The following is a 23,132-nucleotide window of genomic DNA, read 5'->3' as shown; positions in this document are numbered from 1 at the left end:
ACACTATTTTCCATTTAACAAAAATGTCTGAATTAGAAATACAATGATCTTTATTCATTTAATCCAATAACTTGTCAACAATGATTACAAAGTAAGAAATTCCCCACAACACACTGAACGCTTATACTAGCACAATCAAGGAATACAAAACAACAGCCATTTTAACCTGTATCAGGAGACTTTCATACTCCTTGGGAAACAACTTGCTTTATGCGACATCATTTCATTATAATACAACTGTATTTTCAACCTCATCTTTCATATTATAAAATGCTTAACAAAGTTAAATAACACAATTACAGAGAAAGCAATAACAGTGGAAAAGAGAAATTAAGAGGTATAGACAAGGGAGAACATATGTTTACTACTGAGATTTGAAGTGAGATGGGGAGTCGATGAGGCGGAGAGAAACAGGATGGCAGGAACTGCAGAGAAGAGGGCCGAGGAACCAGGAGGAAGGAAAAGGGGCTTTTCATGAAATCAACAAAAGGAGGTAACTGGGATGAACGTGAAAGCTTAGGTTCATGGTATAGTGGAAGAACCTGGAGAACAAGTTTAAAACCCCACAGAGGATTCTCAACTTATTTTAAAGTGAAAAGATATGGGAAAAGATAAAAAGGCTAGGCAAAAAGGCACAGTCCTACGTTGAAGGCAAGTCATAACAATACGTACTTGCAAAATAGCCCACAGAGACATGTCAGTGAAGTGACAGAAAAAAAACCGAGAGTTTCAGCAGCCTTGCAGGATGTTACCAAAATGTCATAGAGGGCGGAATGTGGTAACAAATCCAGAAAAAAAGCTGAACTTTAAATGCTGTCATTTTTGAATCCTGCTGAAACTGAAACTGATCAAGAGACACTCCTTTGAGGAAAGGACTTTTCAGGTTGAGTCTAGAAATCCAGACATAAGGAAATGGAGGAAAATATCAGTCAAGAAAAGAAAGGGGTTATATTTGAACTTGGTATAGCAGCCAACACTCCCAACCAGCCCTCTTCCCTGGCCTGCCCTCTGTAGGCTTCCACACCATCACATGCTCTCCTATCTCCTCCTGCCTTTCTGGTAACTTCTGTGTCCTCCCTCGGACTCCTCTCTCCTCACTCTTCTAAAATATTTAGAGGTTCCATTAAAGGAAGGCTGTCTTTTTAATAACTTCCCACTTATCTTGGACTAGTCTTCTCCCTTTGTCTTCCACTTCACATACCCCACCCTTCCTACAGACCTACCAGAACACCTACCACGGCCTCAGCTGCACCTGTACTTTCATACCTCAGCATCTCCATGTCTCCCACTGAGGCTATGTGGCTCTGAAATTCCCTTACTCTTCCTCTGTTTGACACCCTTTTACTCATCTTTAAGGTTCAGACCTTTTCCACTACTCACTTTTTCCTTGCTCTTATCTTTCGTGTGCATTTCTTACGTGTGTGTGTGTGCTCAGTCATGTCCAACTCTTTATGGCCCCTTGGACTGTAGCCCGCCAGGCTCCTCTGTCCATGGAATTTTCCACACAAGAATACTGGAGTCGGTTGCCACCTCCTACTCCTGGGGGTCTTCCCAACCCCTAGGGATCGAGCCCGTATCTCTTGCATCTCCTGCATTGGCAAACAGATTCTTTACCACTGCGCCACCTGGGAAGCCCACCATTTCTTACATGCTGAAATATTTTTTTCTACTATAATAGACTACAAATTCCTCAAGTTAAAAGAATGTTTCTTAATGAGAACTATATCCTTAGGGCTTAGCACATGCCAATATATGCTCAGTAAACATTTATTCATTTTTTTGAGATGGCAGAAGAGAATTAAAATAAATAAGTTTAAAACAGACACAAAAATAAACCAGTGACTCTTCAAGATAAGGCACATGTAGACCAAAAAAAAAAAAAAGTTCTATATTTTGATACAGAGAAAAAGAGAGAAAAATGGATAATAAAAACAGAAACACAATAGGTAAGAATCAAATATATGACCTTCCTTGAAGCCATCCAATAAGGAATAGTATATATATATTGAAATTTTACTATTCAAAGAGAATGTAAAAAAGTGGTAACTTCTGTTAATACAAAAGCAGCCTTGAATACATAAAAGAGACCTGACCTTGGCCACAAAGAAACTCTGATTGAAATTAAAGAAAGATTCATGAAAGACATGATTGGAGAGGTAAAAGAAGCTATTTTCTCAAATATGATGATTTTTTTAACACTCCAAAATCTATGTTAAGACCATATGGTAATTATGGAGAACTGGAAAAAACTGTGGATGAAAAAGTTCTTTAAAAAGCGAGAGAGAGAGAACTTCAGAGTAAAAGAGAAGAGATAGGCCAAAAGGGGCAGTAATATAAGAATAAGGATAAAAAAAGACAGGTTAGTATTTTTCTGCTATTAAATACACTAGGGAAAAAAATAAAAAAATTAAAAATAAATAAATAAATAAATAAATACACTAGGGAGGAGCAAAGGTCGAGTCTTACAAAAGTATCCCTCTTCCTTCATCATTATTCACAATGCACTACATTGAAAACATACGGCAGTGTCAGTAAGGAGACTATCAGGGGTGGAATATTATGACATTAAGTGCCTCTCTCCTCCTCTATGTAAATTCTTCTCCAGTTGAAACATTTTTATTATCACTATAGGTTTAAATCAACAAGGTCCCAATACAGAATAAACAGGCAGAGTTTAACTGAACCATGTGGATGAACAAAGAAAAGAGACCCTTCTATCCAGCTTCATGGCTATTTGAAAACCCAGGCAAATAAAGCAAAAGGAGAAGCAACCAGGAAGAAAAACCTGAAGGCCAGGGAAAAATCTTGAAAACCAGAGAGGTAAACAAAAATCTTCCAGAAATCAAGGTAGGCCTTGAAAATACAAAAAGTATGGAACACAATGGGCTCTTCAGAATTTATGCAGAGTTAACATGCAAATGGTGAGGATGAAGCAGGAAATGCCTAACAGGTGAAACTAGTAATAAACTTGTCAGAAAACAAAGGATGAGGTTTAGAACCAACTTAAACTAGGAACTTACAATGGTTAGTTCTGTACAATGCTTTATTTCTTCTCTTCCTTTCCTAGACTTTAACAAACAAATCTAAATTTATGAAATATTTCACAAGAAATCTTTTAGCAGCAAGAAAAAGGAATTTAGGAGTCAATGTTAAAAAAAAAAAAGCCACATAACGGTAGGATAGTTCAGTTCAGTCGCTCAGTCGTGTCCGACTCTTTGCGACCCCATGAACTGCAGCACGCCAGGCCTCTCTGTCCATCACCAACTCCCAGAGTCTACCCAAACCCATGTCCATCGAGTCGGTGATGCCATCCAACCATCTCATCCTCTGTCATCCCCTTCTCCTCCCGCCCCCAATCCTACCCAGCATTAGGGTCTTTTCCAATGAGTCAACCCTTCACATGAGGTGGCCAAAGTACTGGAGTTTCAGCTTCAACATCAGACCTTCCAATGAACACCCAGGATTGATCTCTTTAAACGGTAGGATAAGTGAATTGTAATTTTCTGATACAACAGACCCGGGAACCCTCTTCCTACCAAAGATACTATTTCACAAGTGACAAATAAGTAAGTTTCTAGTCACACAGGCATGATACTATAAAGTACCTTACTTACAAATGCCACTAATGCTATCTCTGTTTTACATTTTTCTTAATTATTTATGATGAGTAAGAATAAATCATCTGAGTTGGAAGAACTATAAATTAAAATAACTCAAAACCTTTAACAGACACATGATGTATATTTAACTAAAACCTAGAGTATTAAAATTTAAGAATATCTGGTTGCAGATAATTTTAATGGACGCACTGAAGAAAGAAAAAAAAAAAAAACAACTCTCTAGCTCTTAAAACCATAAGGTAAATTTATTTTAGCCAAATACTAGTGATACATTTGTACATTAAAATAAAAAGTATTTTACCTAATAAAAAAATAACTGAATTTAGTTAGCCTTCCTAACAAAAATCCAAGTACAAAATCATGGTATGTCACTGTTAGCCATTCAAGCTAAAAGAGCAGTTAATTAAAATGGCATAATACTGCTAAATTAACTCTGGAGTATAATTTACATTCTAAAACATGTACTCCATTTTAAGTGTACAGTTCAATGAGGTTTGACAAAGACATATAACAATGCAAACCACCACCAGGACCAAGATATATTGATTGGCCAAAAAGCTAGTTTGGGTCTTCCCATGAGATGTTACAGAAAAAACCAAATTTTTTGACCAACCCAATAAAAATTTTCTGTTCTCCCAATCACCCATCCACTCCCTGTGCCAGGAAAAAAAAACATACTGTTTGTTGTCACCATAAATTAGACTACCTTTTATTCTAGTTACATAAAGTGAAATATGTCTGCACTTTTGTGTCTATTTTGCTCAGCATAACTGAGATTTATCCCTTTTGTTATGTTTATCAGTCCTTTGTTCCTTTATTGCTGAATCATCTCTATTAAGCAGACATATTCATTCACTTGCTGATAGACATTTGGGTTGTTTCTAGAATCAAAATGTTTACAAAATGACTGTAACATTTTACATTCCCACCAACAATGTATGAGAGTTCTAGTTGCTCCAAATCGTCACCAACAGTTATTATTGTCAATCTTTAGCCATTCCAGTGGGTGGGTCATGATACCTTATGGTTTTAGTTTGCATCTCCCAACTGACTAGTAATGATGTGTCCTCATTTTCATGTCCTTATTTGCCACATGTATCTTCTTTAGTAAAATGGGTATTTTTCCCATTTTTAATTGTCTTTTTATTAATCATTTTTTGTTTTCTTATTATTTATTGAGTTGTAAGAGTTCTTTATACATTCTAGATACAATCTTTTCTAGATATATGTTTCACAAATAGCTTCTTCCAGTCTCTCCCTATTTGTGCTTGCCTTTTTATCTACTTGATAACAGATTTATCTTTAGAAACTAGCTTCCGTTTAGAAAAGTTTTCAATTTTTAAGTCCAATTTATCATTTGTTTTTCTTTTATGACATACTTTTGTGTGTCCTAGCAAATGTTTTACTTAGGAGCAGTTTCAAAAGAATAAACCCTAAGACAGATAGTGTTTAATATCTTAAATCTGAGAATACTTAAATACAGATTAATCAATTCTAAGATGATATCAAACTGGATGCTACAAACACTTCTGGTGGGAATATGAAATAGTACAGCCACTTTGGGTAAGTCTGAAAGTTTGTTATAAAGTTATATACCTTTACCAAAACATCTAGGATATTTACTCAAATGTATTAAAACCTATATTCAAACAAAAACCTGTACACAAATGTTTAGAGCAGATTTATTGATTCTCATTCCAATCTGGAGATGTCCAAGACGTCCTTCAACAGGCAAAACAGTGGATAAACAGTGGTACACCTATTCAGTGAAATACTATTCAGTAATAACAAGGAATGAGTTACTGACTCAGGTAACAGCAAAGATGACTTAAAATGCATTTTGTAAGTGAAAGAAGACACACACAAAGGCTACACAATTGTTTAGTTTCATGTACATGATACTGTGGAAAAGGTAAAATTATAGGGAAGGAAAGCAGATCAGTGTTTACTGAGGAGTTAGGGAAGAAGACAGGATTCAGTCTGATGACTACAAAGGGGCCACACAAAGGAATTCTTATGGCAATGAAACTGTTCTATATGCTTTTATTTTGTCTTCGCTGTGGACCAAGACAGGTTAGAGATCTGGTATCCCAGAATTGGGTTGTTTATGGGCATCCTAGCTTATTAGTCAGTTTTTGACCAGTACACCCTGAAAAATATCTACTAGTTGACATGTTTTGCCCATTCATTATGCTCAGGGCAAAGCCTGATCTCAGAGCCCCAGCCAACTCACCTGGCCTTAGACATCCATCCTAAAGATGGAGAAGCAACTTGGGCAATTAGAGCAACAGGTCTCCAACAAAAGTTAATGCAAAAAGTAGGAGAAGAGCTTTAAAATAACAACTATTATCTTTACTGTGAATTAACATGGCATAAGCTACATAAAATAAGTATAAGCTAATTTAAATTTTTTTTTAATTTTTAGAAATTAAAATCATAGTAGTCAAAATAAATTGAAAATTTAAATGAAAAAATAGGAACACAGATGCAAGAAACCCAACATCTATATAAAGTGAGTTCAAGAAGAGATTGAAGCTGATGAAAGTTCAAAAAAATGCTAAAAGATAATGGAACATTTTAGAAATTACAAAGGAAAAAGAACTGACTCAAACTTTTATTCACATAGAAAAACAAACAACAAGCCAAAACTATTTCTGGATGTGCAAGTATTCCTCCCATAACTCTTCTTTTAAAACATTACTCAAGAAAGTATTCCAGTCAAAAAACAAATGAATTAAAGTAAATAAATTTTAAAAGAGGAAGATACCATATTCAAGTGACCAGTGACCTTATAGTTAAATCTAAATCATTACAGATGCAGTACTAGTAAAGTTGAAAAGGAGGATTAGGGAAAAACAAAAGTGATATAAAAGGAAATCAAATCAATATCATCAAGAATGCGGGGAAGGCAAAGAGTCAAGGCCTTGCCTCATTAAATGGAGGAATAAGGGCAAAAGAAAGTCAGTTCTACATTGTTTTAGAATTTCCAAACTTTCAGGGGAGAAAAAAAAGTAAATACAAATAGGTTAAATTTTCCTGTGAAAAAGTAAGTCCTTTTGCACAAGGGATCCTTGTAATGGAGTGATCCTACATTTTGACTATGGTGGTGGTGACAAGATCTACACAAAATGTCAGAGAACACACACACAAAGGTATGTAAAACTGAACAAATCTGAGTAAAGTGTGTAGATTAGGTCAATGTTAATTTCCCAGGTGTACTATAGTGTCAAAGTCATGCGAGATGTTACCACAGGAAGAAACTAGGTGAAGTATACATAAGATATTCCTTTATTATTTCTTTCAATTGCATGTGAACCTATAATTATCTTTTATAAAAAGTTTTTTAACAATGCTAAATAAATAATAAAGACAAACTTTCAGGTTGGGAGGGCGAAGGTTGGAAGGAAAAATAAAAGTCTGACTAAATGATGCTTGATATTTATAAGAAAGTAAAGCAAAATGATGTAAATAACTGAAAGAAACATATGAGCAATAAAAATCTATCCAGTACACACAAAACTGACAGAGATGGCAACAGTAATATCAGAAATCATCAAACAGAGCAAGAAATATTTTATATTTTATAAGATTGAAATCCACTAAGAACAAACATCTATAAGGATGAATCCAATCAAATTCACAGTCACAGTAAGAGACTAATATATTCTGCTCACTGATTTATCAGTTTTGAGAAAACAGTAAATAGTGATATAGTACAAGGAATGTGTCAAGCCAAAAAACAGGGAAATGACAGCTTATCAAAAATATTTTGGGAAAATGTCTACATACTTAGAAAAGTAAATTTAGAATACAGTTGATCCTTGAACAATGCAGGGGTTAGGAGCACCAGCCTTCTGTGCAGCTGAAAACCCATGTATAACTTACAAGTGGCCATGCAAATACACAGCTCCTCCTTATCCACAGTTTTGTATCCCTAGGTTCATCTAACAGTGAATTGTTTAGTACTGAGCATTTACTACTGAAAAAAATCCACATGTATATGGATTCCTGCAAGTCAAGCCCATGTTATTCAAGGGTCAACTGTATTATCCAAGCAACCACTTTTTAAAATTTAAATAAGTAACACAAAATATCCAGTAAGAGAATATGTACAAAGAGCATTTTAATAACCTTGGGATGAAAACTCAGGATGCCATAGAGGAAGAGAATACAGAACTGACAACATACATATTAAAGCTTTCTAGATGATTAGATAGCATCACCAACTCAATAGACATGAGTCTGAGCAAACTCTTGGGAGGTAGAGAATGACAGAGGAGCCTGGTGTGCTGCAGTCCATGTGGTCGCAGAGAGTCAGGCACGACTTAGTGACTGAACAACAAAAACAAGATGGCAAAGGCTCCCAGAAAAAGCATTTAAAGAACAAACTATGAAAAAATACTAGCAATGGTGTACCCAGTCACTCATACCCATAACATATAAAGAGCTATTACAAATTAATAGGAAAAAGAGGAACACCAACAGAAAACTAAGCAAAGAATATGAATAGGCAAATTCAACTCCACCAATAAGCAAACAAATGCAAAATTAAAACAGTAAAAGTACCTTTCATCCACAAAATTATAAAATGTAAAAAATGACATCATTTTAGCAGTGATTGTTTCAGAACAATTCTTCACAGGTCTCTCACATTTCTGCACATCTCATAAGCAGGGACACTGATAATCTCTGTTCCAAACTATCCTTTCAAAGGTCTTCATACAGTGAACATTGTTGGCAGATAAAGCGAAGTCTCCCTCTGGAGTAGAGGGCAGATTTTTATTTTTACTATCCAGCATTAATAAAGATAATGTCTCTCTCTAGGGTAAAGGTTAGGCAGACTTGCTTGCAGCCTATTATGGTCAGGTTCCCTAAGCTCAGGGTTTCACTCCTATAATGTAATCTACTGCATATGCTTGAACTACCTGGCCCTCATCACATCATCCTGTGGAAATCAGGGTTCAAGGAAGTGACAGAAGAAAAGAATGGCAGAAGGACATGTGCTCACCTCCTCCTGGGAAAGCACTGAAACCGCAACTAACTGCTGAACAACCAGCAACAGAAAGATGCCAAAACCGACAAAAAAAAGGTACCCCACATTAAAAAACGAAGAAGAGTCAATGAGACGGCAGAAGGGGTGCAATTACGATAAAATCAAATCCCATACCTGCCAGGGGGGTGACCCACAAACTGGAGAACAATTAAACCACAGAAGTTCTCCCACTATTGTGAAGGTTCTGAGCCCCACATCAGGATTCCCAGCCTGCGGGTCCAGCAAAGGGATGCGGAATCCCCAGGGAATCTGACTTTGAAGGCCAGTGGGACTTGACTGCAGGACTTCCATGGATCTGGGCGAAACAGAGACTCCACTCTTGGAGGTTACACACAAAATCTTGTGCACAGCAGGATCCGGGGGGAAGGAGCAGCGACCCCACAGAAGACTGAACCAAGCCTACCTATAGTGTTGGAGGGTCTCCTGCAGAGGTGTGGGGTGGCAGTGGTTCACTTCAAGGACAAGGGGACTGGCAGCAGCAGTTCTTGAAAGTATTAACTGTGAGCTCTCTTGGAAGCCACCATAAGCCTGATCATAGAGTCTGCAGGCTCGAGGGCTGGGTCCTCAGGTCAAACAACTAACAGAGGGATCACAGCCCCACCCACCAGCAGACAAGCAGATTACAGTTTTACTGAGCAAGACCCTAACCACCAGAGCAAGTACCAGTTCTTCTCACTGCCAGTCCCTCCCATCAGGAAGCTTGCACAGCCCTTTTAGACAGCCTCATGAGGCTTAGTATCATCAAAACAGACAACCCAATCAAAAAATGGGCAAAAGATCTAAACAGACATTTCTCCAAAGAAGACACACAGGTGGCCTAAAGGTACATGAAAAAATGTTCAACATCACAAATTATTAGAGAAACGCAAATCAAAACCGCATTGAGTTATCACCGCACACCAGTCAAAATGGTCATCATCAAAAAATCCACAAACAATAAATGCTGGAGAGGGTGTGGAGAAAAGGGAACCCTCCTACACTGTTGGTGGGAATGTAAATTTGTACTGCCACTATGAAGAACAGTATGGAGATTTCTCAAAAATCTAAAAATAAAGCTACTATATCACCCTGGAATCCCATTCTTGGGCACATGAAAGTGAAGTGAAAGTGTTGGTCACTTCAGTCATGCTCAACTGTTTGTGATCCCATGAACTGCAGCCCGCCAGACTCCTCTGTCCATGGGATTCTCCAGGCAAGAATACTGGAATGGGCTGCCATTCCCTTCTCCAAGGGATCTTCCCAACCCAAGCACCGAGGTCTCCCGCATTGCAGGCAGACTCTTTACCATCTGAGCCACCAGAGAAATTATATATCCAGAGAAAAACATGGTCTGAAAGAATACATTCACCTCAACGTTCACTGCAGCACTGTGTACAATAGCCAAGACATGGAAGGAACCTAAATGTTCATCGACAGAGGAATGGACACAGAAGATGTGGTAAATATATACAGTGGAGTATTACTCAGCCATTAAAAATAAAGAAATAATGCCATTTGCGGCATCATGGATGGACCTAGAGATTGTGAAGTCAGACAGACAGAAAAGGAGAAATATCATAGGACATTTTTTATATGCAAAATCTAAAAAGAAACATTTGTTGTTGTTTAGTCACTGAGTTGTGTCCAACTTTTCCATGGGGATTTTCTTGATCCCTGTCTCTTGTACAATGTCACGAACCTCTGTCCATAGTTCATCAGGCACTCTATCAGGTCTAGTCCCTTAAATCTATTTGTCACTTCCACTGTATACTCATAAGGGATTTGATCTAGGTCATACCTGAATGGTCTAGTGGTTTTCCCTACTTTCTTCAATTTAAGTCTGAATTTGGCAATAAGCAGTTCATGATCTGAGCCACAGTCTGCTCCTGGTCTTGTTTTTGCTGACTGTATAGAGCTTCTCCATCTTTGGCTGCAAAGAATATAATCAATCTGATTTCGGTGTTGACCATCTGGTGATGTCCACGTGTAGAGTCTTCTCTTGTGTTGTTGGAAGGAAATCCCCATGGAAAAGAAATGCAAAAAAGCAAAATGCCTGTCTGAGGAGGCCTTACAGATAGCTGGGAAGAGAAGAGAAGCGAAAAGCAAAGGAGAAAAGAAAAGATATTCTCATCTGAATGCAGAGTTCCAAAGAATAGCAAGGAGAGATAAGAAAGCCTTCCTCAGCGATCAGTGCAAACAAATAGAGGAAAACAACAGATTGGGAAAGACTAGAGACCTCTTCAAGAAAATTGGAGATACCAAAGGAACATTTCATGCAAAGATAGGCTCGATAAAGGACAGAAATGGTATGGACCTAACAGAAGCAGAAGATATTAAGAAGAGGTGGCAAGAATACACAGAAGAACTGTACAAAAAAGATCTTCACGACCCAGATAATCACGATGGTGTGATCACTCACCTAGAGCCAGACATCCTGGAATGTGAAGTCAAGTGGGCCTTAGAAAGCATCACTACGAAGAAAGCTAGTGGAGGTGATGGAATTCCAGTTGAGCTATTTCAAATCCTCAAAGGTGATGCTGTGAAAGTGCTGCACTCAATATGCCAGCAAATTTGGAAAACTCAGCAGTGGCCACAGGACTGGAAAAGGTCAGTTTTCGTTCCGATCCCAAAGAAAGGCAATGCCAAAGAATGCTCAAACTACCGCACAATTGCACTCATCTCACATGCTAGTAAAGTAATGCTCAAAATTCTCCAAGCCAGGCTTCAGCAATCCGTGAACCGTGAACTTCCAGATGTTCAAGCTGGTTTTAGAAAAGGCAGAGGAACCAGAGATCAAATTGCCAATATCCGCTGGATCATCGAAAAAGCAAGAGAGTTCCAGAAAAACATCTATTTCTGCTTTATTGACTATGCCAAAGCCTTTGACTGTGTGGATCACAATAAACTGTGGAAAATTCTGAAAGAGATAGGAGTACCAGACCATCGGACCTGTCTCTTGAGAAACCTGTATGCAGGTCAGGAAGCAACAGTTAGAACTGGACATGGAACAACAGACTGGTTCCAAATAGGAAAAGGAGTACATCAAGGCTGTATATTGTCACCCTGCTTATTTAACTTATATGCAGAGTACATCATGAGAAACGCTGGGCTGGAAGAAACACAAGCTGGAATCAAGATTGCCGGGAGAAATATCAATAACCTCAGATATGCAGATGACACCACCCTTATGGCAGAAAGTGAAGAAGAACTAAAGAGCCTCTTGATGAAGGTGAAGGAGGAGAGTGAAAAAGTTGGCTTAAAGCTCAACGTTCAGAAAACTAAGATCATGGCATCTGGTCCCATCACTCCATGGGAAATAGATGAGGAAACAGTGGAAACAGTGTCAGACTTTACTTTTTTGGGCTCCAGAATCACTGCTGATGGTGACTGCAGCCATGAAATTAAAAGACGTTTACTCCTTGGAAGGAAGGTTATGGCCAACCTAGATAGCATGTTTAAAAGCAGAGACATTACTTTGCCAACAAAAGTCCGTCTAGTCAAGGCTATGGTTTTTCCAGTGGTCATGTATGGATGTGAGAGTTGAACGGTGAAGAAAGCTGAGCGCCGAAGAATTGATGCTTTTGAACTGTGGTGTTGGAGAAGACTCTTGAGAGTCCCTTGGACTGCAAGGAGATCCAATCAATCCATCCTAAAAGAGATCAATCTTGGGTGTTCATTGGAAGGTCTGATGTTGAAGCTGAAGCTCCAATACTTTGGCCACCTCATGCGAAGGGTTGACTCATTGGAAAAGACCCTAATGCTGGGTAGGATTGGGGGCGGGAGGAGAAGGGGACGACAGAGGATGAGATGGTTGGATGGCATCACCGACTCGATGAACATGGGTTTGGGTAGACTCCGGGAGTTGGTGATGGACAGAGAGGCCTGGCATGCTGCAATTCATGGGGTTGCAGAGAGTCGGACACGACTGAGCGACTGAACTGAACTGAACTGTGTCCCAACTCTTTTGAAACCCTATGGACTGGGACCCCATGGACTGTAGCCCGCCAGGCTCCTCTGTCCATGGGATTTTCCAGGCAAGAATCCTGGAGTGGGTTGCCACTTCCTTCTGCAGGGGATCTTCTGTACCCAGGGGTCAAACCCACATCTTCTGCATTGCAGGCAGATTTTTTACCACTGAGTCACCAGGTAAGCCTCAAAAAATACACAAATGAACTTATTTACAAAACAGATACAGACTCACAGAGAATGAATTTATGGTTGCTAGGGGAAAGGATAGTTAGGGAGTTTGGGGTTGACATGTACATACTGCAATATTTAAAATGGATAACCAGCAAAGACTTTGGCAACTAAAAAACAATAACAACTATATAGCACAGGAAATTCTCTGAATGTTATGTGGCAGCAAGGATGGAAGGGGAGTTTAGGGGAGAATGCATACATGTATATGTATGGCTGAGTTCCTTTGCTGTCCACCTAAAACTACCACAATATTGTTAATATGCTATACTTCAATATAAAATAAAAAGTTTAAAGAAATAATTATCTCTGGCTACTGTTATTGTTGGCTCCTTTCTTCTACCAGCATCCATGAAACTGTGAGCTTGCAAATAGGGTAAAATTCAATCTTGACAATTTCTGGCAATGATATAGCAACAGCAGGGAACATTTTCAGAAACTGTATAAACTGACTCTGACAACAACCTTTCGAAGAGAAATATGGAACGATCTATCATAATTTAAAACATATGTAACTTTTTATTTTTTAAAAAAGGTATATAACTTTTGACCCAGCAGTACCGTGTCTAAGCATTCACACTAAGGAACTAAATAAATGTGCAAATATATACATGCAATAGGAATCCCTGAGGCTTTGTTTCTAATAGAAAGAAATTCAGAATAGCCTAAATATCACCAGGGGATTGGTTAAATAAATTTTAGGTTATTCCTACAATGAAATATCAAAAAGACTTTTAAAAGATAATGTTATATGCACCGACATAGAAAGATGTTCATCAATTATTACTAACTGGAAGTTACTTAACATTATATATAGTATACTGCTAGTTATGAAACACATGTAGACTTACACACATGTATTTTTAATGTCTGGAAGGAAAAGAGAACAAATGATTAAAAGTGATGATCTCTGGGGAATGGGGTTACTAGAGAGATGGGCACACAACATTTTTACTTTCTCCTTTGGCTATTTCTGTATTACTTTTATAAAAGAATGTATACATTTATTTTATGATATAGTACCATTTCTAAGTATTATAACAACATTTGAAAATTCATTATATTTAAGTTGTTCAATCACAAAACACAAATGGACATGGGGCAGTCCTAGGGATCACGTCTACAGGCATTTATCCCTTGTGAGTGAGTGAAAGTCGTTGGGTTACATCCGATTCTTTGGGACTGTATAGTCCATGGAATTCTCCAGGCCAGAATACTGGAGTTGGTAGCCTTTCCCTTCTCCAGGGAATCTTCAGATTTTCCCAACCCAGGGATTTAACCCATGTCTCCCGCATTACAGGCACATTCTTTACCAGCTAAGCCACAAGAGAAGCCCCAAAATACTGGAGTGGGTAGCCTGTCCCTTCTCCAGCAGACCTTTCTGACCCAGGAATCGAACCGGGGTCTCCTGCATTGTAAGTGGATTCTTTACCAACTGAGTTATCAGTTGCCAGCATTGCAGGTGGATTTTTTACCAACTGAGCTATCAGGGAAGCCCAATTTATTCCTTAGAGCTATGAAACCAGCTATAGAACATCCTGAGTCCTAACTGAAGAGGAGAGACACACTCACTAGAACACAATGCAAAGTCAAAAGACACCCAGATTTTGAATAGAGCTGCTTTTCTAGGTACAATTCTGAGAAGCAACTCTAACAAGGCGACTTCTAACTTAGCAAGAGAAGGGATTTATTTAACAATGGTTAATAATTCAACTGACCATGAGAAGGGCAAACTAAAAAATAATTTCAAGAAGCAAGAAACTTTAAGGAAGGAGTGGGATAGAGAGGAAGGGGTAAAAAGAGAGTCAACTTACCCTCTCTAAACGGGTTCATTTCAAAAATATTTAGAGATATCTACAATATGCCAGGCACTGTTTGAAGCACTAGACATTAAAACACATTATAAAACTAAAGTAATAAGAGCAGCATGGTATCAGCACAGGAAGCCAGACTGCTAAACATTAATTCAGTAAAAGTTTCAAGAATGTACTAGAATTAGGGCCTCAGATAAAAACAGTATTTGCCAACAGTAGGGGAAAACAGAATTCTCCAATTGCTGGTGGGGACAATGGCTAACAACTACGAGAGAAAAAGGCATGCTTTATTTCCTTGCTTGTATTAAATATAATTGAGGTAAAGACTTAAACATGAAGAATGCTTGGTTGCTAAGTCATGCCCGACTCTTTGCAACCCCATGGAATAGCCCACCAGGCTTCTCTTTCCATGGGACTTCCCAGGCAAGAATACTGGAGTAGGTTTGCCATTTCCTTCTCCAGGGGATCCTCCCGTCCCAGGGATCAAACCTGCATCTCAGGCATCTCCTGCATTGGCAGGCAGATACTTTACCACTGAGACACCTGGGAAGCCCAAATATGAAGAATATGACTATTAAAAGTACTAGAAGAAAATAAAGGAGTATATTTATATACAATTCATTTGGCAAAACATCTTTCTTAAGGGGATACCAGAGTTAGACCCATGAAGTTAAAACTGATTATGCTGATCACAGCAAAAGTGCAAGAGGATGCAGCAATGAAACTAACACAGTAAAGAAATAAGAGGGAGTCTTCCCTTTACTGGCCATGGTTAGAAGTAAAAGATAAATAGCAACATTTTAAGATGCCTCCTACACAGGACTATAACTGCATTACTAGATCATGGGTGCTGGTAAAAAGGATGTAACTATCTTATACTGACTTAACCTCTCTGATTTTTACGTCCATAATAAAAGGGAAGAGTATGAAAATGCAGGGCCCAGAAAAAGCAACTTTTGGGGGAGTAGTAAAAAGGGAGAAAGAGGGACGAAAAGAAATGGTACTCTGAAAGGAAGTACGGAAAGAAGGATCCAATTCAAAGAACAAGTAGAGTGTCTACTATGGGGTAATGCACAGTACCACTAGAAAGATTAAATATACTGTCCCTTTCCCCCAAGAGCTTAGTATCTAATAAAGGACTAGAGAAGCCTTGATGTCTCAGGAAAATCTCCCTCTACTCAGCCAACAGGTACGGTATGTAATACAGGACAACACAAGCATGAAGTGAGCTTTTGGGGGGGGGGATGTACTTATATTCTGAACTTAAGACACCAAAGAGTGCACGCCAAGAAGCAGTAAAGGCAGCCTGTGTCCTCTAACACACCAAAGCAAGCAAGAGCCCCGCGCCTAGTGAGTCCTCCAGGGCATAAAGCCAGACGCCCCTTCAACTACCCGATCACAGGTTTATAGCATCTTGACTTTCTAATTACTTGTATATTTTAACTAGTTGACTACATGAGAGGCTCTGTGGCAACTAGTATTTGGGAAACCATCAAGGAAATCCAAAACCGTTCCCACTGCAAACAGGCTGATAAGCAGGCCAAGTGGATGCTCACCATCTCACTGCATTCTAAGGATATCTCTAAACACACAAACAGGGCTGCTGCCGAGCATCTCGTGGCAGTCCTGATTTAAGACACGGGCCTGATTAGGCGAAAACCATCGAGTGCCAAAGAGAAATCAAAGTAGCACGCGCAGGAGCAACAAGTACACAGGAGGGCGGGTGGCCAACTCGGGGTTGCAGGGTCAGCGCTACCTGCCAACCCCGCAGTGTAAACAACCCTGCGCCGCCCGCATTGGGCGACGCCTCACGCCTACAGACAGTCGTGCAGAGAAGCGGCGCCGGAGGCAAGTTAGATGCTTGCAGGGTCCCCAGCAAGCTCAGCAAACGCAGGCTGGCGGCAGAGGGGCGGAAAGCCGGAGCGGGGACCTCTGCCGGGCGCCCCGGCTCCCCAAAGAGCGGCTCCGCCCGGGCCCGGCCCAGCCCCAGCGCCAAAAGAAGACGGAGACCCCCAAGAGGGAGAAGTAAAGGAAGGGCCGTACCCTGTAGGGTCCGGGAGAGGCGCGCGAGTGGGCTTCACCAGCGACCAGACGGCGCGGGAAGGCCGGGGCGCGTGGGCGGCTCCCAGGCTCCCGCGCTGCGGCGAGACCGCGGCTAGCCCGGCCCAGGGCGACCCGGAAGGAAGACGCTCGGGCCGCTCTGAGGGGCGGAGTCAGTGACTGGGCGGGGCCACGTCGGCGTCTGGACCGCCCCCTCCCTCGCCGAGGGGAGGAGCTTCCTACTGCGGTCCTGGCCTGAGTGGTACCCTACGAATTGCCAGTTACTCCTCAAGGGGCAGTGGTTGCAAATGTGCTGTGGAAATAATCTCTTCCTCTAATCAGCCTGCCATCAGTAATGTAGTAGAGCTAGAGTTTCTTCAGTCTAGAGTTGATGGGTCAGGGGATGCACAAGGATTATGGGTGTTAATGTTCTCAGAAGAAAAGGGGAACAAGTGTAATAGGTGCTCTAAAGGCATACTTCACCAAGTTTGCAAAAACTCTTCTGTCCCAGTACAAATCCTTTTTGCAGGCTCATATCCCTCCCAAAATTCCGAAAGTGAAAGTGAAGTTGCTCAATCGTTTCCGACTCTTTGGACCCCATGGACTGCAGCCCACCAGGCTCCTCTATCCATGGGATTTTCCAGGCAAGAATACTGGAGTGGGTTGCCATTTCCTTCTCCAGGCGATCTTCCCGACCCAGGGATTGAACCCGGGTCTCCTGCATTGTAAGCAGACGCTTTAATATTCCGAAGCCCGTGATTATCACTTCTGTTGAAGAAGATGCTCTCATGGTCTCCCTGAATCATTTTAATGTACTTTCAATAGATACACTATTACCCTTTTTTTAGTTTGCATATTTATCTTGCATATTGCACGGTTTCCATTAAGATGGAAAACATTTAATAATGAAGAAAGGTAAAACTACACATTACTTTCTATCTAATTACTCCTAAAGAGGCAAAATAATAAGGATATTTATTCTTAAATCATATACCTGAACTACTTTGCCAGCAAAGGTCCTTCTAGTCAAGGCTATGGTTTTTCCAGTGGCCATGTATGGGTGTGAGAGTTGGATTATAAAGAAAGCTAATTTTTTTCGGCTCCCAAATCACTGCTGATGGTGATTGCAGCCATGAAATTAAAAGACGCTTACTCCTTGGAAGGAAGGTTATGGCCAACCTAGATAGCATATTTAAAAGCAGAGACATTACTTTGCCAAGAAAAGTCCGTCTAGTCAAGGCTATGGTTTTTCCAGTGGTCATGTATGGATGTGAGAGTTGGACGGTGAAGAAAGCTGAGCGCTGAAGAATTGATGCTTTTGAACTGTGGTGTTGGAGAAGACTCTTGAGAGTCCCTTGGACTGCAAGGAGATCCAATCAATCCATCCTAAAGGAGATCAATCCTGGGTGTTCATTGGAAGGTCTGATGTTGAAGCTGAAACTCCAATACTTTGGCCACCTCATGCGAAGAGTTGACTTATTGGAAAAGACCCTAATGTTGGGAAGGATTGGAGGCAGGAGGAGAAGGGGACGACAGAGGATGAGATGGTTGGATGGCATCACTGACTCGATGGACATGGGTTTGGGTAGACTCCGGGAGTTGGTGATGGACAGAAAGGCCTGGCGTGCTGCAATTCATGGGGTCGTGAAGAGTTGGACACGACTGAGCGACTGAACTGAATGTACCTGAGCAGAGCTAATATATGATGTACAGTATAAATTATGTACAAAACTGGAAAATTTTTAAATAAATTGAAGCTTAATCCCCATTCTACCCTCAACTCTCCTTGAGTGTGGCCAGCACCTGGTGACTTGCTTCCAAAGAATATGGAAAGGAGAGAAAAGTAGCTTTACTGTGAAGAAAGCTGGGAAACATTATCTTGGTCAGATGGAAGTTAACACCGTTAGTGATAAGTCAAGTTGGTAGCATGTAACTTGACATGGTATGATGAAAAGGGTACTTCATCTCTGTGATAGTCTTCCTCAAAACCCATAAACTGTTTCTAACCTTGAGAAAACATCAAGAAGTCCAGGTGTCCTATAAAAAACCTGGACAAAATGCCAAATGTTTTTCATGGAAAAAAAAAAAAACTACTGAGAAATTTTCACAGACCAGAGCTCTCTCCCTTAGGAAACAGGGCCACTACATGTAACATGGTATTTTTGAATGCGATCCTGGAACATAGAAGAAACATTAGTGGGAAAACTAATTGTAGTAGAGTAATGAATGAAATTTAGTTAATAGTGATGTACCAGTGTTGGTTTCTTAGTTGTAACAAACATACTGTTTAACATACAAAGTTAACAATAAAGGGAAAATGGATGAATGATATAAGGGAACTCTCTGTACCATCACTGGAACTTTTCTGTAAATCAGGATCTATTCTAAAATAAAGAGTGGATTGCAAATAATAAATTAATTACAAGTAAATGAAACTGACCCTTTTATGGTTGCCAGAGAGACTTGAGTTGATGTCCATAAAATACTCAGACTCAGTCTTACGAAAACATGTTCTCATTTAATTTCTAAATAAACCTTTCATTGAAGTATTAAAATATATTCAGAAAAAGGCACAAAATATAAGTGAGTTCAGTTCAGCTCAGTTCAGTCGCTCAGTCATGTCCGACTCCATGAATCGCAGCACGCCAGGCCTCCCTGTTCATCACCAACTCCTGGAGTCTACCCAAACCTATGTCCATCGAGTTAGTGATGCCATCCAACCATCTCATCCTCTGTCGTCCCCTTCTCCTCCTGCCCCCAATCCTATCCAGCATTAGGGTCTTTTCCAATGAGTCAACTCTTCACATGAGGTGGCCAAAGTATTGGAGTTTCAGCTTCAACATCAGTCCTTCCAATGAACACCCAGGACTCATCTCCTTTAGGATGGACTGGTTGGATCTCCTTGCAGTCCAAGGGACTCTCAAGAGTCTTCTCCAACACCACAGTTCAAAAGCATCAATTCTGCGGCGCTCAGCTTTCTTTACCGTCCAACTCTCACATCCACACATGACTACTGGAAAAACCATAGCCTTGACTAGACGGACCTTTGTTGGCAAAGTAATGTCTCTGCTTTTAAATATTCTATCTAGGTTGGCCATAACCTTCCTTCCAAGGAGTAAGCGTCTTTTAATTTCATGGCTGCAATCACCATCAGCAGTGATTTTGGAGCCCAAAAAGATAACGTCTGACACTGTTTCCCCATCTATTTCCCGTGAAGTGATGGGACCAGATGCCATGATCTTAGTTTTCTGAATATTGAGCTTTAAGCCAACTTTAAAGAAGAGTTTAATAAAAAGTGAGCATACACATATATTCACCACTCAGATAAAAAAATTAATTACTAGCACTCAGAACCCTCTCTGTACTGTTTATACTTCCTCAAAGGTAACTATTATCCTGACTTCTAATACCAGAGACGCATTTTGCTAACTTTTGCCTTTATATAGCTAGGTTCATACATGATACACTCTTCTGAATCTGGCTTGTTTCTCTCAACCTTAGATTTAGAAGAGTTATTTATGTTGTTAAGTATAGTAGTTTATTGAGTTTCTGTTGCCCAAATATGCCATGATTTATTTACCTATTCTACTTGTGATCAACATTGAGTTGTTTTTAGTTTTGATTATTTGAAGTGATGATGCCATGAAATTCTTACTCATATCTTTCAGTGCCTATCTTCTGCATGCCCTCCCATACATTTCTCTGTTTTTGGTGTGTAAGAAATGTAGTAGTTGGTACTGTTGTTTCATGTAGTATTTTGGCTTGGTTTTGTTTCTAAAGGCATTTGAAGTCCTGCTTGGAATGTATATAAGGTTATATTTAAAGAAAGGAAAAGACTAGGGCAAAGTTCCATTTCTGTGAGTAAATGCAATTTTGATCACCATTGTTCAATCTATTCTCCCTCCAACCTTCTCATCTCATGGGCCATGCCATTGTATGCTTTGTTTGCTGGGCAGAAGAGCCAAGGGAGGCCAAGGAAAAGGGTGATACTTATCAGTTCGTGATGGCGCTGATTTGATAGATGAACTAATGCCTGGTTATTAAATGGACTGTTGTTTGCAACTGAATAGCATCCCACGCCGTAACAGTGCTATTACAAATAAAAAAAGTCCCAACAAAGATTAATTGTGCTTAAAGTCACCAGCTCAGCAAGCTGGTTATGATCCATTCTATGTTAGCTTCAAAAGTTACAATGTTCTACTCAGATGGGGAGGCGGGCAAAGAAGCAGCAGGTTCAAACTCTTCTTTGTCTCTAACTCCTGAAGCACTCACCACCATAACCTCTATTTTCAAGTGATTTTTCTTCATCTTAGAAAGAAATGTCTACCAGTTATAATAAGCTTTCATGGCAAGGAGTAAGCATGGCAATGAGATAATATACCAGAGAGGCAGAGATCTCCTTCATCATTCTTCCCAGGGGACCCAAAATGTCTTCACAGGCAGGTCCCTTAGGTTTTCTGTTACTGGTTCCTAAACAAGCTCTTCTGTCAAGACTCTCAGAAAATGCAACCCCATTTCTTACACAACTCAGCCAAAATAATTTACCCCTCTGTGAAATTTTAAGTTAACTAGTTTGTTGGAAAATGACTTTCACTCAGTAATACTAGTCCAAGGTATTTAATATGCAGCTGGTGAAAGAGCATGAATAATCAGCAGTAGAAGTGGTCTCTCCGTGTACTTTTTTAAAACTTCTTACAATTTAGTAAAAAGTTTGAATTTAATATTAATGTGTCACAAAATTAGTCTGATTTAGTCACAGCCATTAAAAAGAAAATACAGATTTTAAGCAAGAAGCCCCAAAGTCATGTCCAAATCCCTTATTTTACAGATAAGGAAACTGGGACTCAGAGAGGTTAGGTGACTTCCCCAAATCAAAGCATCAGAACTGTCCGTGAAACCTAGTTCTCTGACTTTAAATCCAGAGTCTTTTTTTTTAATGATATCGCATTATTATTTTATGATTTAACAAAACCTTAACTAATCATGCTTCTGTCTTACTATCATAACCTTGAAAGAGCTGAATACAATAGAAAAAAAATTGAACTTGGGAGTAGGAAGATCTGTCTATCCTGCTCCTCTATGTAAGTAACTCTGTGATCTTGGGTAAGCTACAACTTATCTGAGCTTGTCCTCGGGTCTATGAAATATGCCTAACTCACAGGCAGTGGAGAGATTTAAAAGAAATCATACATGTGAAAGCACTTTGTGAGCTATAAAGTAGTATGCAAATATATGAATGTTATTAATATTTATTAAAACGTGTTGAAGATCAGAAATTGAGTCTTTTCAGCACAAAATGTCAGAATAGAACCTTAAATTCACTCTAGTCTAATCCTTCCCATTGTTATCAGAAGAGAGAAAAGCCTAGAAAAAGTGAATAATTAATTCAAAGGCTTATGGTAAATTTCTGGCCAAGCCAAGACTTGAATATAAGTCTCCTAACTTATAGCTGCTAATGTCTTTGATAGTGAAGTGAAAGCTGCTCAGTCGTGTCCAACTCTTTTCGATCCCATGGACTGTAGCCTGCCAGTCCCCTCTGTCCATGAAATTCTCCAGACAAGAATACTGGAGTGGGTAGCCATTCCCTTCTCCAGGGGATCTTCCCAACCCAAGGACTGAGCCCGAGTCTCTCACATCACAGGCGGATTCTTTACCATCTGAGCAACAAGGGAAGCCCAATAATAAGTGAATACTAATTACAAACCAGTAGCATGGTTTAATTATGGCAGAAAGCGAAGAAGAACTAAAGAGCCTCTTGATGAAAGTGAAAGAGGAGAGTGAAAAAGTTGGCTTAAAGCTCAACATTCAGAAAACTAAGATCATGGCAACTGGTCCCATCACTTCATGGGAAATAGATGGGGAAACAGCGGAAACAGTGTCAGACTTTATATTTTTGGGCTCCAAAATCACTGCTGATGGTGATTGCAGCCATGAAATTAAAAGACGCTTACTCCTTGGAAGGAAGGTTATGACCAACCTAGATAGCATATTTAAAAGCAGAGACATTACTTCGCCAACAAAGCTCCGTCTAGTCAAGGCTATGGTTTTTCCAGTGGTCATGTATGGATGTGACAGTCGGACGGTGAAGAAAGCTGAGCGCCGCAGAATTGATGCTTTTGAACTGTGGTGTTGGAGAAGACTCTTGAGAGTCCCTTGGACTGTAAGGAGATCCAACCAGTCCATCCTAAAGGAGATGAGTCCTGGGTGTTCATTGGAAGGACTGATGTTGAAGCTGAAACTCCAATACTTTGGCCACCTCATGTCAAGAGTTGACTCACTGGAAAAGACCCTAATGCTGGGAAGGATTGAGGGCAGGAGGAGAAGGGGATGACAGAGGATGAGCTGGGTGGATGGCACCACCGACTCAATGGACATGGATTTGGGTAGACTTCGGGAGTTGGTGATGGACAGGGAGGCCTGGCGTGCTGC

At 40.0% G+C, this 23,132-nt stretch overlaps 1 protein-coding gene across 3 annotated transcripts in view; it reads right to left on the bottom strand.

Moving 5' to 3' along the window:
• FBXL4 (F-box and leucine rich repeat protein 4) overlaps positions 1 to 16,840 on the bottom strand; it is an 83,066-nt gene extending 66,226 nt beyond the window's left edge. For all 3 annotated transcript variants that reach the window (XM_081529168.1, XM_081529170.1, XM_081529169.1), the window contains exon 1: positions 16,707 to 16,840. The gene's annotated coding sequence lies outside the window, so the exon portion shown is untranslated. The remainder of the gene's footprint in view (positions 1 to 16,706) is intronic.
• Positions 16,841 to 23,132: the final 6,292 nt, after the last annotated feature.

This window comes from Giraffa tippelskirchi, chromosome 9 (assembly GCF_054371585.1).
Source record: "Giraffa tippelskirchi isolate mGirTip1 chromosome 9, T2T-mGirTip1v1.2.pri, whole genome shotgun sequence".
Classification (NCBI taxonomy): Eukaryota; Metazoa; Chordata; class Mammalia; order Artiodactyla; family Giraffidae; genus Giraffa; species Giraffa tippelskirchi.
The sequence above is the reverse complement of the archived record's forward strand: the minus strand, read 5'-3'. Positions and strand labels throughout refer to the sequence as shown.